The sequence below is a fragment of the Ursus americanus genome, chromosome 23 (genome assembly GCF_024610735.1).
Source record: "Ursus americanus isolate L20-20 chromosome 23, mUrsAme1.1.p, whole genome shotgun sequence".
Taxonomy (NCBI): Eukaryota; Metazoa; Chordata; class Mammalia; order Carnivora; family Ursidae; genus Ursus; species Ursus americanus.
In genome coordinates, this window is record NC_142149.1 from 33399695 (window position 1) to 33413149 (window position 13455).

The 13455-nt window shown below is 51.0% G+C and overlaps 1 long non-coding RNA gene across 1 annotated transcript; it reads left to right on the forward strand.

Annotated features, from left to right (window-relative positions):
• The first annotated feature begins 62 nt into the window (after window positions 1-62).
• On the forward strand, window positions 63-8479 carry LOC148107979 (uncharacterized). The gene is made up of 4 exons (XR_015721337.1): window positions 63-998; window positions 4372-4778; window positions 5546-6979; window positions 7819-8479. It is a non-coding gene; the product is annotated as an uncharacterized LOC148107979 (long non-coding RNA).
• The last annotated feature ends 4976 nt before the right edge of the window (window positions 8480-13455 follow it).

The following is a 13455-nucleotide window of genomic DNA, read 5'->3' on the forward strand; positions in this document are numbered from 1 at the left end:
GGATCATGACCTGATCCCAAGGCAGATGCTTAACCAACTGAGCCACCCAGGCGCCCCCTTCATTTCTTTTTATGGCTGAATACTATTCTCTTGTACATATGAACCGTAGTTTATGTATACATTCATCTGTTGATGGACACTCAGGCTGTATCTACCTTTCAACTATTGTGAATAATGCTGTAATGAACATGGGTATGCAAGTGTCTGTTTGAGACCCTGTTTTCTTTTCTTTTTTTTTTTTTTAAAGATTTTATTTATTTATTTGACAGAAATAGAGACAGCCAGCGAGAGAGGGAACACAAGCAGGGGGAGTGGGAGAGGAAGAAGCAGGCTCACAGCAGAGGAGCCTGATGTGGGGCTCGATCCCATAACGCCGGGATCATGCCCTGAGCCGAAGGCAGACGTTCAACCGCTGTGCCACCCAGGCGCCCCTGAGACCCTGTTTTCAATTCTTAGGGGTATATGCCCAGGAATAGAATTCCTGGATCATAAGGTAATTCTTTAGTTTCTGAAGGACTGCCAAACTGTTTTATACAGTGGCTGCACCATTTTCGATTCCCAACGCATATGCAAGCATTCCAATTTCTCCATATCTTTGCCAACACTTGGTTGTGTTTTGTTTTGTTTTGTTTTGTTTTAATTCTAGCCATCCTAAGGTATGAAGCAGTATTTAATATGATTTCGAATGGCGTTTCCCTAATGACTAATAATGCTGAGCACTTTTTTCATGTGCTTTTTGGTTATTTGTATGTCTTCTTTGGTATCCATTCAAGATCCTTTGCCCATTTTAATTAATTAGTTTTTAAAGATTTTTTTTAAAGATTTTATTTATTTATTTGACGGAGAGAGAGAGAGCACAAGCAGGCGGAAGAGCAGGCAGAGGCAGAGGGAGGAGCAGGCTCCCCACTGAGCAGGGAGCCCCACGCGGGACTCAATCCCGGGACCCTGGGATCATGACCTGAGCCAAAGGCAGATGTTTAACCAAGTGAGCCACCCAGGTACCCCTTTAATTAATTAATTTAAAAAACTTTTTTTAGAGAGAGAAAGAGAACATGTGTGTGCCGGGAGGGGAGGGGCAGAGGGAGAAAGAGAGAGAAACTTAAGCAGGCGCCATGCTCAGCACCCAGTGGAGCCCGTCGGGGGGCTCCATCTCACCACCCTGAGATCATAACCTGAGCGAAATCAAGAGTCAAATGCTTAACCGACTGAGCCACCCAGGTGCCTCTCCTTTGCCCATTTTTAAATTGCATGTTTGTCTCTCTGCTGTTGAGCTGTCGGAGTTCTTTATATGTTCTGGGTATTAAACCCTTATCAGATATATGACTTGCAAGATTTTTTTCCATTCTGCGGGTTGACTTTTCACTCTCCTGATAGTGTCTTTCGATGCACAGAAGTATTTAATTCTGGGAAGTCCAATTTATTATTTTTTTCTTTTGTCACTTGTGCTTTGGTACCTATTGAAGAAACCATTGCCAAAGCTAAAGTCATGAAGATTTTCCCCTCATGAGTTCTTCTAAGAGTTTTATATTTTTAGCTCTTAAATTTAGGTCTTTGATCTATTTTGAGTAATTTTTATATACAATATGAGGTAAAAGTTTAACTTCATTATTTGCATATGGATATCCAGTTTTTCCAGCCCCATTTGTTGAAAAGACTGTCCTTTTCTTATTGAATAGTTTCAACACTGTTGTGGAAAATCAATTGACCACAGATGTCAAGGTTTATTTTTGGACTCTCAGTTCTACCCCATTGGTCTATACCTCTATTCTAATGCCAATACAACTCTTTTAATCACTGTAATTTTGTAGCATGTTTTGAAATTGGGAAACATGAGTTTTCTTTTTTAAGATTGTTTTGGCTATGTAAGGTTCCTTGAAATTCTATATGAATTTTAAGATGGGTTTTTTAATTTCTGCAAAAAAACCCACCATTGACGCAATTGACCCATCACTTTTTTTTTTTTTTTTTTAGGGAGGGAGAGAGGGGTGGAGGGAGGGACAGAGGGAGAGGGAGAGAGAGAGAATCCCAAGCAGGCTCCACATCCAGCACGGAGCCCGATGCAGGGCTCTGTCTCACAACCCTGAGATCATGACCTGAGCCAAAATCAAGAGTTGGACATTTAATGATTGAGCCACTGCTGACCCACCACTTCTGATTTAAAAAAATGTCAGTGTCACCTGTCCACAATGGCGAGGTGATGTGGCTAAACAGCAGACCGCATAGAACCAGTTTAAGCCAACAGTGCTTCGCGGCTGCCAAAACCAAGTGATGTTGGCTTCTATTTAAACCAGTACAGGAGAGAGGCCCCTGTGTTCTGTGCTGTACTCACTGAGGCCCACATTTTTCTAGAGGGCTCTTGAGACTATAGATGCTGTCCCTAGGGATAGAATAATTTATTATTATTAATGTTATATTCTCACTAATATTCTCATTACTGGAGAGCAGTTAAGGAAATTGGAGAGATGACTGGGTGGGTTAGAGGAAGGGGAGCATGACAACTTTCAAGTATTTGGATGGCTCCCCCTCTACCTTCCTGTCTACTCTTCCACTTATAATGCAAAAGCTTTCCTACAGATGAATGAAGACAAACAATCAGGAGCCAGCCCAAACGGCTCTGTTTCTAACCATTGGGGATGTTTTTAACCATTAGACTAGTTCAAATCTGGAATAAGTTACCTACCCTGGGAGGCAGTGAGTTCCCTGTCATGGGCAATGTCCAAACAGAGGCCAGGTGCTGGATTACTGATTGAGTATGGCAACAGGAGCTGATGACCTCAGAGACTCTTTCAATCATGGAGCAGGGCTCGTAACAAAATTTAGTCTGAGCGTGTGGCCACCCCTTCCTCCCAGGACATCCTCTCTGTGACAGCTGCTGCAAGGGGTGCTGGGAACAACATGACTGTCAACAAGAATCTGTTTGTTCAGGTGATGTTTCAATATCACTTTAAAAGGGGGCAGGGGCGCCTGGGTGGCTCAGTCGGTTAAACGCCCTATTCTTGGTTTCGGCTCAGGTCATGATCTCAGGGTCAAGAGATTGAGCCCTGCATCAGGGAGTGGAGTCCACTTGAGATTCTCTCTCCTTCTGCTCTGCAACACCCCCCCAATAAATAAACAAATAAATACTTAAAAAAATAAAAATAAAATAAAATAAGATGGGGCAGGGTAATGTTCTGGGAAGAGCGGACAGACATAGGTTTGAAGCCCAGCTAATCTCTAGTACATAGAGCCCTGAAAAGTTTCCTAATCTCCGTATGTCTCAGTTTTCTAATCTGTACAATATGAAAATTATGCCAATGATAGCTGGCCGTGCAATCTGTTTGCTCCTTCCCACTTCCGGTGGCACCACTGCCCATAGGTCTATCCTATCTTCTGGCTGCAGGGGTGGGCATGTGACCTGGCCCGGCCAATTAGAGCTGCCTTTCCTCCGTCCACTGAGTAGGTACGTGACCTTCACGGGAGCCAATCAGAGTGTCCCCAGGTAGTCTGCTCTGCACACATGGAGCAGGACCCTCTCTTCTCTGGTATGAGAACTGTAAAGGCCATCTGGGTTTTGGATGCCTCGGGCATCTTTCCATCTGTGAGGGCAGAACGTGCCTGAGCGAGGACAGAGGAGAGTCAGGTTAAGAGCTGGAGCTAAGGGGCACACTGCTGGCTCAGCCGGTAGAGCATATGACTCTTGATTTCAGGGTCGTGAGTTCCAGCCTCACACTGGGTGTGGAGCCTACTTTAAAAAGAAAAAAATTATAAAGAGTTGAAGCTACTGTGGGGCTGGCTCAGTTGGAAGAGCATGTGTCTCTTGATCTTGGGATTATAAGTTTGAGTGCTGCACTGGATGTGGAGATTACTTTTAAAAAAATAAACTTTTAAAAAAAGATTTTATTTATCTTTTTGAGAGAGAGCAGAGTGAGAGAGAGAGAGCACGAGCAGGGGGAGGCACAGAGGGAGAGGGAGAAGCAGGCTTCCTGCTGAGCAGGAAGCCTGATGCGGGGCTCCATCCCAGGACCCTGGGATCATGACCTGAGTCAAAGGCAGATGCTTAACTGACTGAGCCACCCAGATGCCCCCCCCCCAAATAAATAAACTTTAAAAAAAAGAGCTGGAGTGAATGAGAGACAACCCAGACTAATCTGGCTCCCTGGATCCAGCTATGCCTAAAGTCCACTCCTGTTTTTATCAGTTATGTGAGCAATAAATTCCCTTTTTGGCTTAAGCTAATTTGAGCTGGGCTTCTGTCGGTAGGAGCGAAAAAAGCCCTGACCAGTATATCTTTCTGCGGGGCAGTCGTGTGGGTTAAAAGAAATCATATTGCAAAGTACCTAGCACCTAGCAGACATCCTGTGAGACACTAACAAGCCTGCCTGGTTTTCTCAGTGGCAGATGGGAATGGACTGTTCGTGCGGGTGTATGAAGGAAGTGAGCATGTGATCCCAGCTGGGCCAGTCAAACTGTTTCTCTGGGTTGTTCTGAGGAGAGCAGCAGGGCCACTAAGCTGATTTCCATGGCCAAGCTCCCTGTCCCATGAAGAAGCCCATCTGCAGTAGGAAAGAATGAAATCGACATGCAAAGGGAAAAAAATGAGAGAGGAGTCCAAGAGCACGAGAGCCCAGGACATGTGTGTCTCTGGCCGTCAGCATTCTGAAGACTGGCTGCCCGCTCCCCTGAACGTCCAAGTACCATATGCTCCAGTGGTACTTCAGCTCCTTCTCTTCAGCTTGAACTGGATTTCTGTTTCTTGCCACAGAAGGATTCCTGACTAATGTGCCCAGAGGCCAGCTGAGGTGAGACCATAGAAGACCCACTGGGTCGGCTCTGCAGCTGGGATGGTCTGTCCCTCATTCCTGGCATGGGAAAAGCCAACACCCTCTCCTGTCAAGCAGCTCTTACATCCAGGGTCTGAGGCAGACTGGGTCCTGGAGGGGGACAGACAAGGCCGATGCAGGGCACTGATGTCACAGCCTACCGCCCTCTCCAATTCCTACCTTTCAAATCCTTGACTAAACTCTTGCCTTGTCTATCAACAGTGTCCTATCTGACAGGTGGGCCTATTGTAATGACTGCACGGTGAACAAACTTGCCTCCCACACGTTCTGTCTAGCTTAGGGAAGAGGTTCAGTCCCCCTTACCCTGGTTGGTGAGGGTGAGAGCATGAATGGTCTGGGCTGAGCCGCCATGACAGATCTGACAGGTGGAGGCAGAGTCCAAGCTCGGTGACACTCGGGGCACCCCTCTGAGGCTTCACCACACTCTCCCCTGTGTGCCTAGCACAGTGCCATCCATGTCTTCAGTCATGTGTTACTCAACGAACATTTGTGAGCAGGTGCTCTGTGCTGGGCACTGTGCTGGGAACAATGAACAAAACAGAGGTCACACTCTAATGAGGGGAGGCAATAAATAAAGTACAAAATGCATAGTGTGTCAGATGTCAGTAATGACAACAATCAGAGGAGGGGAGGAGGGAGTGGGGAGGGTGGAGATGGGTTACAATTTTGTAAAGGATAGCCCTTCCTTTTTTTTTTTTTTAAGATTTTATTTATTTATTTGACAGAGAGCCAGCCAGAGAGAGAGGGAACACCCAGAGGGGGAGTGGGAGAGGAAGAAGCAGGCTCCTAGCAGAGAAGCCCGATGTGGGGCTCGATCCCAGAACGCTGGGATCACGCCCGGAGCCGAAGGCAGATGCTTAATGACTGTGCCACCCAGGCGCCCCAAGGATAGCCTTTCCAAGCCAGAAATTGGGGAGCAAGGAGGAGCATGCCTGGCATATTCCAAAAATGGCAAGGAATTGCTGGCGGGAATATCAAATGGTACAACCACTTCAGAAACAAGTTTGGCGGTTTCTCAAAAAGCTGAACGGTTAACAATTGACCCAGCAGTTCCACTCCTAAGTGTCGACTCAAGAGAAATGAGAACACAGGTGCACATAAAGGCTTGCACGTGAAGGCCCACCGCAGCATTATTCACAATAGCCAAAAAGTGGAAACAAACTGTGGTATATCTGTACAGTGGAGTATTACTCAGCCTTACAAAGGAATAAAAGCACTGATACATGTTACAGTGTGGATGAGCCTTGAAAATCCTATGTTAAGTAAAAGAAGCCAGCTCCCCACACACAAAAAAAGTCCCCCACGAATTGTATGATTCCATTTATACGAAATGTCCTGAATAGGCGAATCTACGGAGACAGAAAGTAGATTATTGGATGCCAAGGGCTGGGAGCAGGGACGGTGACTGCCAGTGGGTCAGGGTTTGGTGTTGGGATGATGAAAACGTTCTGGACTTAGATAGTAGTGATTGTTGTACAGTCTCATGAGTATATTCAACCCACTGAACTGTTCTACTTCAAAGGGTGGATTTTATGGTATGCAAATTATATCTCGGTTTTTAAGAAGAATGGAAAAAACCCCAAGGAGACCAGTGCCTCTGAGAGAGCGAGGATGAAGCCCGGCTCACATAGTGTAGCCGCTGCTTAATACATTCTTGTTGAAGTCATGGAGAAGCGGGAACAGTTGAACTCTCCAGGGCCTCAGCCTTTCTCACCACGGGGAAGAGACCTCCGGCTCCCCACGCGGTCGGAAGCAAGCCTGGCTAGTTCTGCTGGGTGAGCAGGTGAAGGTTCTGGAGCAAACCCCTACTTTGGGGAAAGACTGGTGCACTCTGGGAAGGAAACGCCTGAAGCAAGGAAGAGACCGGTGATTTAGAATGAACCGCCTCAAGCTCCATGGTCAGCTTCCCTGGGCTCATCCTTCACTCTCCCCATTTGTGGAGCCTGCACTGGGCCCTCTGAACCTCAGTGTTCCTGCCTGTCATGGGGAGAGAAGGGAAAAGATCCCTCAGCCCTGGCCCACGACTTAATGGAGGCCGAGGAAGCAGCGCCTTTGTGTGATGGTGGAGGGGACGTCTGAGCCTCTGAGGACCCGGGCCAGAGTCTGACCCCCAGCTGCTGCAAGAAGCTGCTGGCGTCGCATCTGGGGGAGGAGACACAGTAAGTCGCCGGGGCCCCCAGCCAGCGTGGCTCCAAGGGAAGGAGCCCTGGCAAGGGTACGTTTCCACCAGTGAGGTGCAGAAGGTTTGGAAAACAGGCACTGTCCAGAAAAACACTGCGGAGGTCAGCAGGCAGGGCCGTGGGAGGGGGCCTGAGGACAAGCTGTGCGGACGCCACAAGGCAGCCTGAGGCTCAGGCTCAGCCAGGACCAGGGCCCAGCCTCCGAGTAAGGAAAGGCAAGGCGGGGAGGGTGCAGGGAAACCAGGACCACCGTGCGGGGACAGAGCAGGGACCACAGCCCACCCCTGGGCCCTTGGGGAGGAGAAAGAGCGTAACCACTGCGGTAAAATGCACTGGTCCCTGAAACCTCAGGACCACCTGGCGAGGAGAGGAGGGTGCTCTCATCACTGGTTCACAGGTGAGGAAACACTCTCTTCAGAGAGGGGAAGCCACTTGCCCCAGGTGACCCAGCGCAGGGGTGTCAGAGCCAGGGGGGACGTCAGGTCCATCTGACCCCGCAGTCCAAGCTCTTCCCACACTGCTCCCTGGTAAACCAAGCTGATGAAAGAATTGAAAACTGCCCCCAGCACGGCACACGGGAGCCACCTGGCCTTCCAGCTTTGTCACAGGTCTTGGCGCCACTGATTCCCCCAGGTGGTGGCGGAGGACGAGATGAGATGCGGTGGGGTGAGGAGGGTGTGGGGATGGTGCCATGACCCCCAGAGAAAGGCTGAACGAGTCTCAGGCCCTGGCCCCAGCATCGTGACCAGATAAGCGAGGAGTTTTGGTTTGGGGGCTCCAAGGAGACCCTCTAAGGAAACATTTCCTCTCCTCCCCAGGTCTTCCAGCTTCCTCCACCCTCCTGGACCTACCTTCCTCGCAGGGCTGCTTGCTCTGAGTTCACACCTTTTCCTGAGGTGGGGATGCACCCCTTTTCCCACACGACCCCAGTGCTTTGCCCCTGCATGCTTGTAATGTCCTCCCATCTTTCCAGGTCACCTCTCCCCATCTTCTGGCAACGTTCTCATATGTGCGTTAAGCATCTTCTCTGTGCCAGAAGCCCCAAACCAGCCCCAAATCTCTGGCCTGAGGAGTCGTTGCCAGCAGAGAGGGACTGTGGGAGCCCAGGATTGGAGGGAGGAGGAGTCAGATGGGCCTGATGAAGTGAAGGACTTTTGGCCTCAGCCTTAGAAAATAATGAAATATTCAGAGGACATGGGAGAAGGGGCAGAAGGGCATTCCAGGCAGAAGGAATGTGGGGTTGCCCTATCTTAGAGGATGAACCGCTCAAAGCTGTTTATTCTCACTTCTCTGTGGACTTGCCACGTTCTTGGGGGCGGGGGGCGCCTGGGTGGCTCAGTCAGTTAAGCATCTGCCTTGGGATCAGGTCATGATCCCAGGGTCCTGGGATTGAGCCCCGTGTGGGGCTCCCTGCTCAGTGGGGAGCCTGCTTCTCCCTCTGCCTCTCCCCGCCCCCCCAGCCCCCTGGCTGGTGTTCTCTCTCACTTTCTCCCAAATAAATGAATAAAATCTTTAAAAATAAATAAATAAATAAATAAATAAATAAATAAATAAATAAATAAAAGATTTTATTTTTAAGAACTCTCTATACCCAATGAGGGGCTCGAACTTACAACTCTGAGATGGAGAGTCACATGTTCCGCCCACTGAGCCAGCCAGGTGCCGTCTGCCCTGTTCTATCCTATGCCTGCCTATGGGCAACCCGAAGGAGGGGACCGGGCCATGCTTCCTTGGGACCTCACAGAACCCTGAGAGCAAGGAGCTCCAGGGGAAGCTGGATGAGACCAACGGGGACCGCCTTGCGTTCAGTCCCTCCTCCTGGGTCTGCTTGTTGTATGAGAACCCGAGCAATACCATTCCCCACCCTCTTTGTGTGGCAATCAGGAAGCCACATTTCCTCTTGCCCTTTACATAATAAGTAGACACAAGTCTTTTTTTTAGAGATGAGGACATACGAGGCTTAAGGGGTCAAAGCCACAGAGAGAGAGGAGCAGCTGAAATTTGAACTCAGGTCTCTGGCTGCCCAGAGTACATGGTCATTCACTTCCCTCCATGTCATTGCCTGGCAGCAGGACCTAGCCAGAAATTAGAATGGAGACACAGGAAGCAGGCCTGGATCCCCCAGGGCAACTAGCAGGCAGGTTGGGAACCCTTGATCTGGAACAGGCCTAAGGCAGGAGGGGCAGGGACTGTGGGCAGCAGGAAGCCCAAGCCCTAGACTCCAAACCTGGACAACTCCAGATCCCCATCTAGTGGTGAGAGGTCGCCACTGCCACGTGGCCCAGGCAGCTCACAGGCCCCACTGATCTAGTCAGATCGCCAGCAAACCACCCTCCAGCAAGAGCACCCCTTCCCTGGGCTTGGGTTCCGTAGGAGAGAAAGGAGGCCCCGTCGAGGGGCATGTGCCCTGCGGTTCATGGCCCTCAGGACTTCTCTGCAGCAGCACAGTCGCATGTAGGGGCTCTGTCCTCAACCACAGACACCCCAACACACAGGCCCTCGAGGCTAGGCCGGATTCCCTAAGCTCAGGGACTTGACAACCTGTCACCCCAGAAGGCCACGTCTCATTGGCCTGTGCTGGCCTCCAGGGCAGGAGGGGTCCCCTAACTCTGGTGGGCTGACCCCTGGATGCTGCCCAGGACAGAGGGAATTGGCTCTGTCTCTAGCTGGCCCCCAGGACCCCATCCCCAGGAGCCCTTAGCTCCTCCTCAGGAGAAGCAGAGAAGCAGCATTCGCTGTTCCAAATAGCATCTCAATCAGAACAGACCACGAGCAAGTGCTGTTACCTCCGTGCGGGGACGTGCAGGGGGAGGGGTAAAGTGATTCTCCCGGCACTCAGTCATTGAATACTAACTATAAGACATTGTGTGGGCACCTTACCCAGAAGGGAGGAGGTCGAGAGGAAGCTTCCTGGAGAAGGGAACAGTGGGCCAAGTTTTAAAGGAAGACAGGAAAAGATTCCAGGCAGAGAGAAGAGCATGTGAGTGGGAGAAGGACGTGAGGCAAGACCAGCAAGATTAACCTAGACCTGGGTAGGTGGACAGTGAGGGTAGAGTCGTGGGGTGGGGGTGCAGGGATGGGGGGCCGGGTGGGGTTCATAGGCAGAACTCATTTCCAGGTTGAGGATTCTGGACACCAAGATCATGAGAAGCTTTTATTATTTATTTATTTATTTATTTATTTATTTATTTATTTATTTATTTTTAAAGATTTTATTTGTGAGAGAGAGCAAGAGAGATAGTATGAGAGGGGGAGGGGCAGAGGGAGAAGCGACTTCCTGCAAAGCAGGGAGCCCAACGTGGGGCTTGATCCCAGGACTGTGGGATCATGACCTGAGTCAGAAGCAGACACTTAACCAACCGAACCACCGAGGAGCCCCCACGGGAAGCCAGAACCATGGGCAGGCAGGCCTGCTGTGAGCCTCTCAAGGGTCCTGGGCGGAGAGGCTTGCCCTGGAGTTGGGGGTGGCCGGTAGGGTTGTTACTCCAGGCAGGGGCTCAGCAGCAGCAAAGGCCCAGAGGCCAGAGGGCCCGAGAGCCTCTCAGAAACAGAGCATCACCCAGCATGGCTGGAGAGAAGGGGTGAGGGTGGGGAGGGCTTGGGCGTGGATGGCCTTTAGTCCCCTTGGGCTGCTCTAACATAACACCGCAGACCGGGTCCCCGATAAGCCACACACATTTATTTCTCGCAGTTTGGGAGGTTGGAAGTCCGAGATCAGAGGGCCAGCGGGGGCGGGTGAGGGTCCTCCTCTGGGTGGCACATGTGTCATTGTAGCCTCACGTGGTGGAAAGGGGAAGGGTCTCTTCTATAACAGCACTAATCCTTGTGTCGGATTTACCTGCCCTTGTTCCGGAATTACCTGCCCAAAGTTCTACCTCCTAATACCAGCACCTTGGGTGTGTGTTTTCAACATGAATTTGGGTTGATACAAACATGCAGACTACAGCGGTCTGGAGTATTTTCCTGCAGAGGCAAGTCGTCAGGCAAGATGTACACCCTCCCTGGGCCGCAGCTCCTCGGGACAGAAAGGAGCCCCTGTGGGCCCTCAGGGGCTCTCTGCAGCCAATGCCAAGGAGGCTTGGAGCAGGGGCTTCTGGCCCAGGGCCTGGGCAAGCATATCCCGGAGGGACCAGATGTGTGCCCTGCTTCCAAAGGGTGGATTTCATTCGTTCATTCATTCATTCATTCTTTCATTCGTTCGTTCGTTCGTTCATCAAATGCTTTATGCACTCTTGCCACTCCTGTTTGTTAAGCAGTTTTAGGTCTGGGGGCCTAGCAATAAGCCCAACAGACACCAGCACAGCCCAGAGGGAGCCAATGATCTCATAGGAGACAGAGACCTTAAACAAATATATCCCTTCCCAGAGCATTTGTGGCAGTACTGAGGGGCGGGGTGGGAATGGGCTTGGCTCCAGCAAACTGGGGGGACAGGGGAGCCTCAGAGAGTCTGGAGAGGTGGTTTCTCCATGGAAAACCACCAAGTGTCTTTGCGTGGCCGTATCTCTCTGTGTTTGCATGTGTCTGTGTGAGTGTGCATGTCAGTGTATGTATATCTGTGTGTTTGTATGTGTTGTTACATGAGTGTGCCTGTGGGGGGGGTCCATGCACGTATCTGTGTGTCTGTGTGCGGGTGGGGGGTTAGTACGCTATGTGTGAGTCTCCACAGGTGTGCAAGCACGGTGTCTATAGGAGGAATCTGTGTGGGTGTCTGTGCGTGAGAGGTAGGGTGCCTACTGGGTGACTTCTAAGGGGTTTCTCAAAACTCATGATATCAGTAATAAAACTACAACTGCCATGAACACACCAGGACAGCTGTGGGAAGCCAAAGCTGGAAGGGCGGGCAGCCCCTCGAAGAAAGGAATAAGACCCAAAGTTGGGGCAGGGTGAAGAAGCAGGCCAGCCGGTCCAGGGCTGGATAAGAACCAGTCCCATAGGGGCGCCTGGGTGGCACAGCGGTTAAGCGCCTGCCTTCGGCTCAGGGCGTGATCCCGGCGTTATGGGATCGAGCCCCACATCAGGCTACTCTGCTGTGAGCCTGCTTCTTCCTCTCCCACTCTCCCTGCTTGTGTTCCCTCTCTCGCTGGCTATCTCTGTTAAATAAATAAATAAAATCTTTAAAAAAAAAAAAAAAGAACCAGTCCCATAAGAGCCTGCCGCATGGGGCCGGGCCGAATGCCTGGTGGGACTCTGAACCCTGGTGGGACTCTGAACCCCCAGGGCTGTAGAGCAGGAAATCTGAGGCCTCCAGGAAAGAGCACAAGCTAGGGGGCAGCCAGACCTTGGTGTGGCTCCCTACCTGCCTCTTAGCAGCTGTGTGACCTCTGGCATGTCCAAGCCTTGTTTTTCTCCTCTGTAAAATGGGAATAATCATACCCATTGCCCAGTGCCTAGAACTAGTAAGACAATGTACGACCAGTATGGAGCACACAGTGGGGGCTCCACAGCTCCTCCCATCAGCTCCTCCCCTTAGGGCCTGAGGAGATCTTATTCCTTTGGGATGGGAATCAATAATAAGGAAAGCAAACCTGAGCCATGCCTGAGCTAAGCCCTTGCCAGGTGACATGTCAGGTAACCCATGGACACCCCCGCTATTGTTTCACACACAAGTCTCTGCCCCCACCAGGGGTCCCTGGCAGGCCCTGCTGGGCTGACGTGAAGCAGGGAGGCCACTCTTGCCCTGGTCTCCTGCCTTTAGGCTCTGAGTCAGGCTGCTTCCTTCATGTATACACCTCCTACTGGGCCGGAGGGCATTTGCCCAGCCTCTCTGCCCTTTCCCAGCCAAGGCTGATTTTACCCATGATCCCCTATCAACTCACTTTTCCAAGGATCAGGCCCCTGGGGTTGTGAAAGACCTCTTCTTTATTCACTGGCTAGCCTGAGGCATCTCCCTCTATTTCTCTGAACCTCAATGTCTTTGTCCCTGCAATGGGGATTCATAACCCTGCCGGTGAGGGTTCAGCAGGAGCCTATGGGTGCAAGAGCTTTGAATACAGCCTTCCACACAGGTAAGGAATTAGCCCCTTGGGTCTCCCAGGTGTGGGGGGCATCCTTCAACACAGGCATTTGAACGTCCTCCCTTGGTGCCCCCTGGTCTCCGTAGGAAGAAGTCACACTACTCACACTGGTGTCAGGCGGCCAAGTCACCCTCCACCAGTCTGTGCCTCGCCTACAGTGTGCTCCAATGTGGAAAGTAAGGGAGGAAATAACCGCATCCCACAAGGGTTGGAGGCAGCTGGAGGCAGCTGCTTCCCTGAGGCTCTCAGGACCTGGAATGCACTTCCCTAATCATGAATTTGTCCTGTGAGTTCGTCCTGGCCACCAGCCCCGCCCCCACACCAAGCCTGTCGGCAACAACAGTATCCCTCAGGCTTCGGTTCCTCAAACACCAAATAGAAGGACAGCCCCTGCCTCTGGTATGAAGAAGTTGAGGTGGGGGATCCCTGAGCATTGGACCC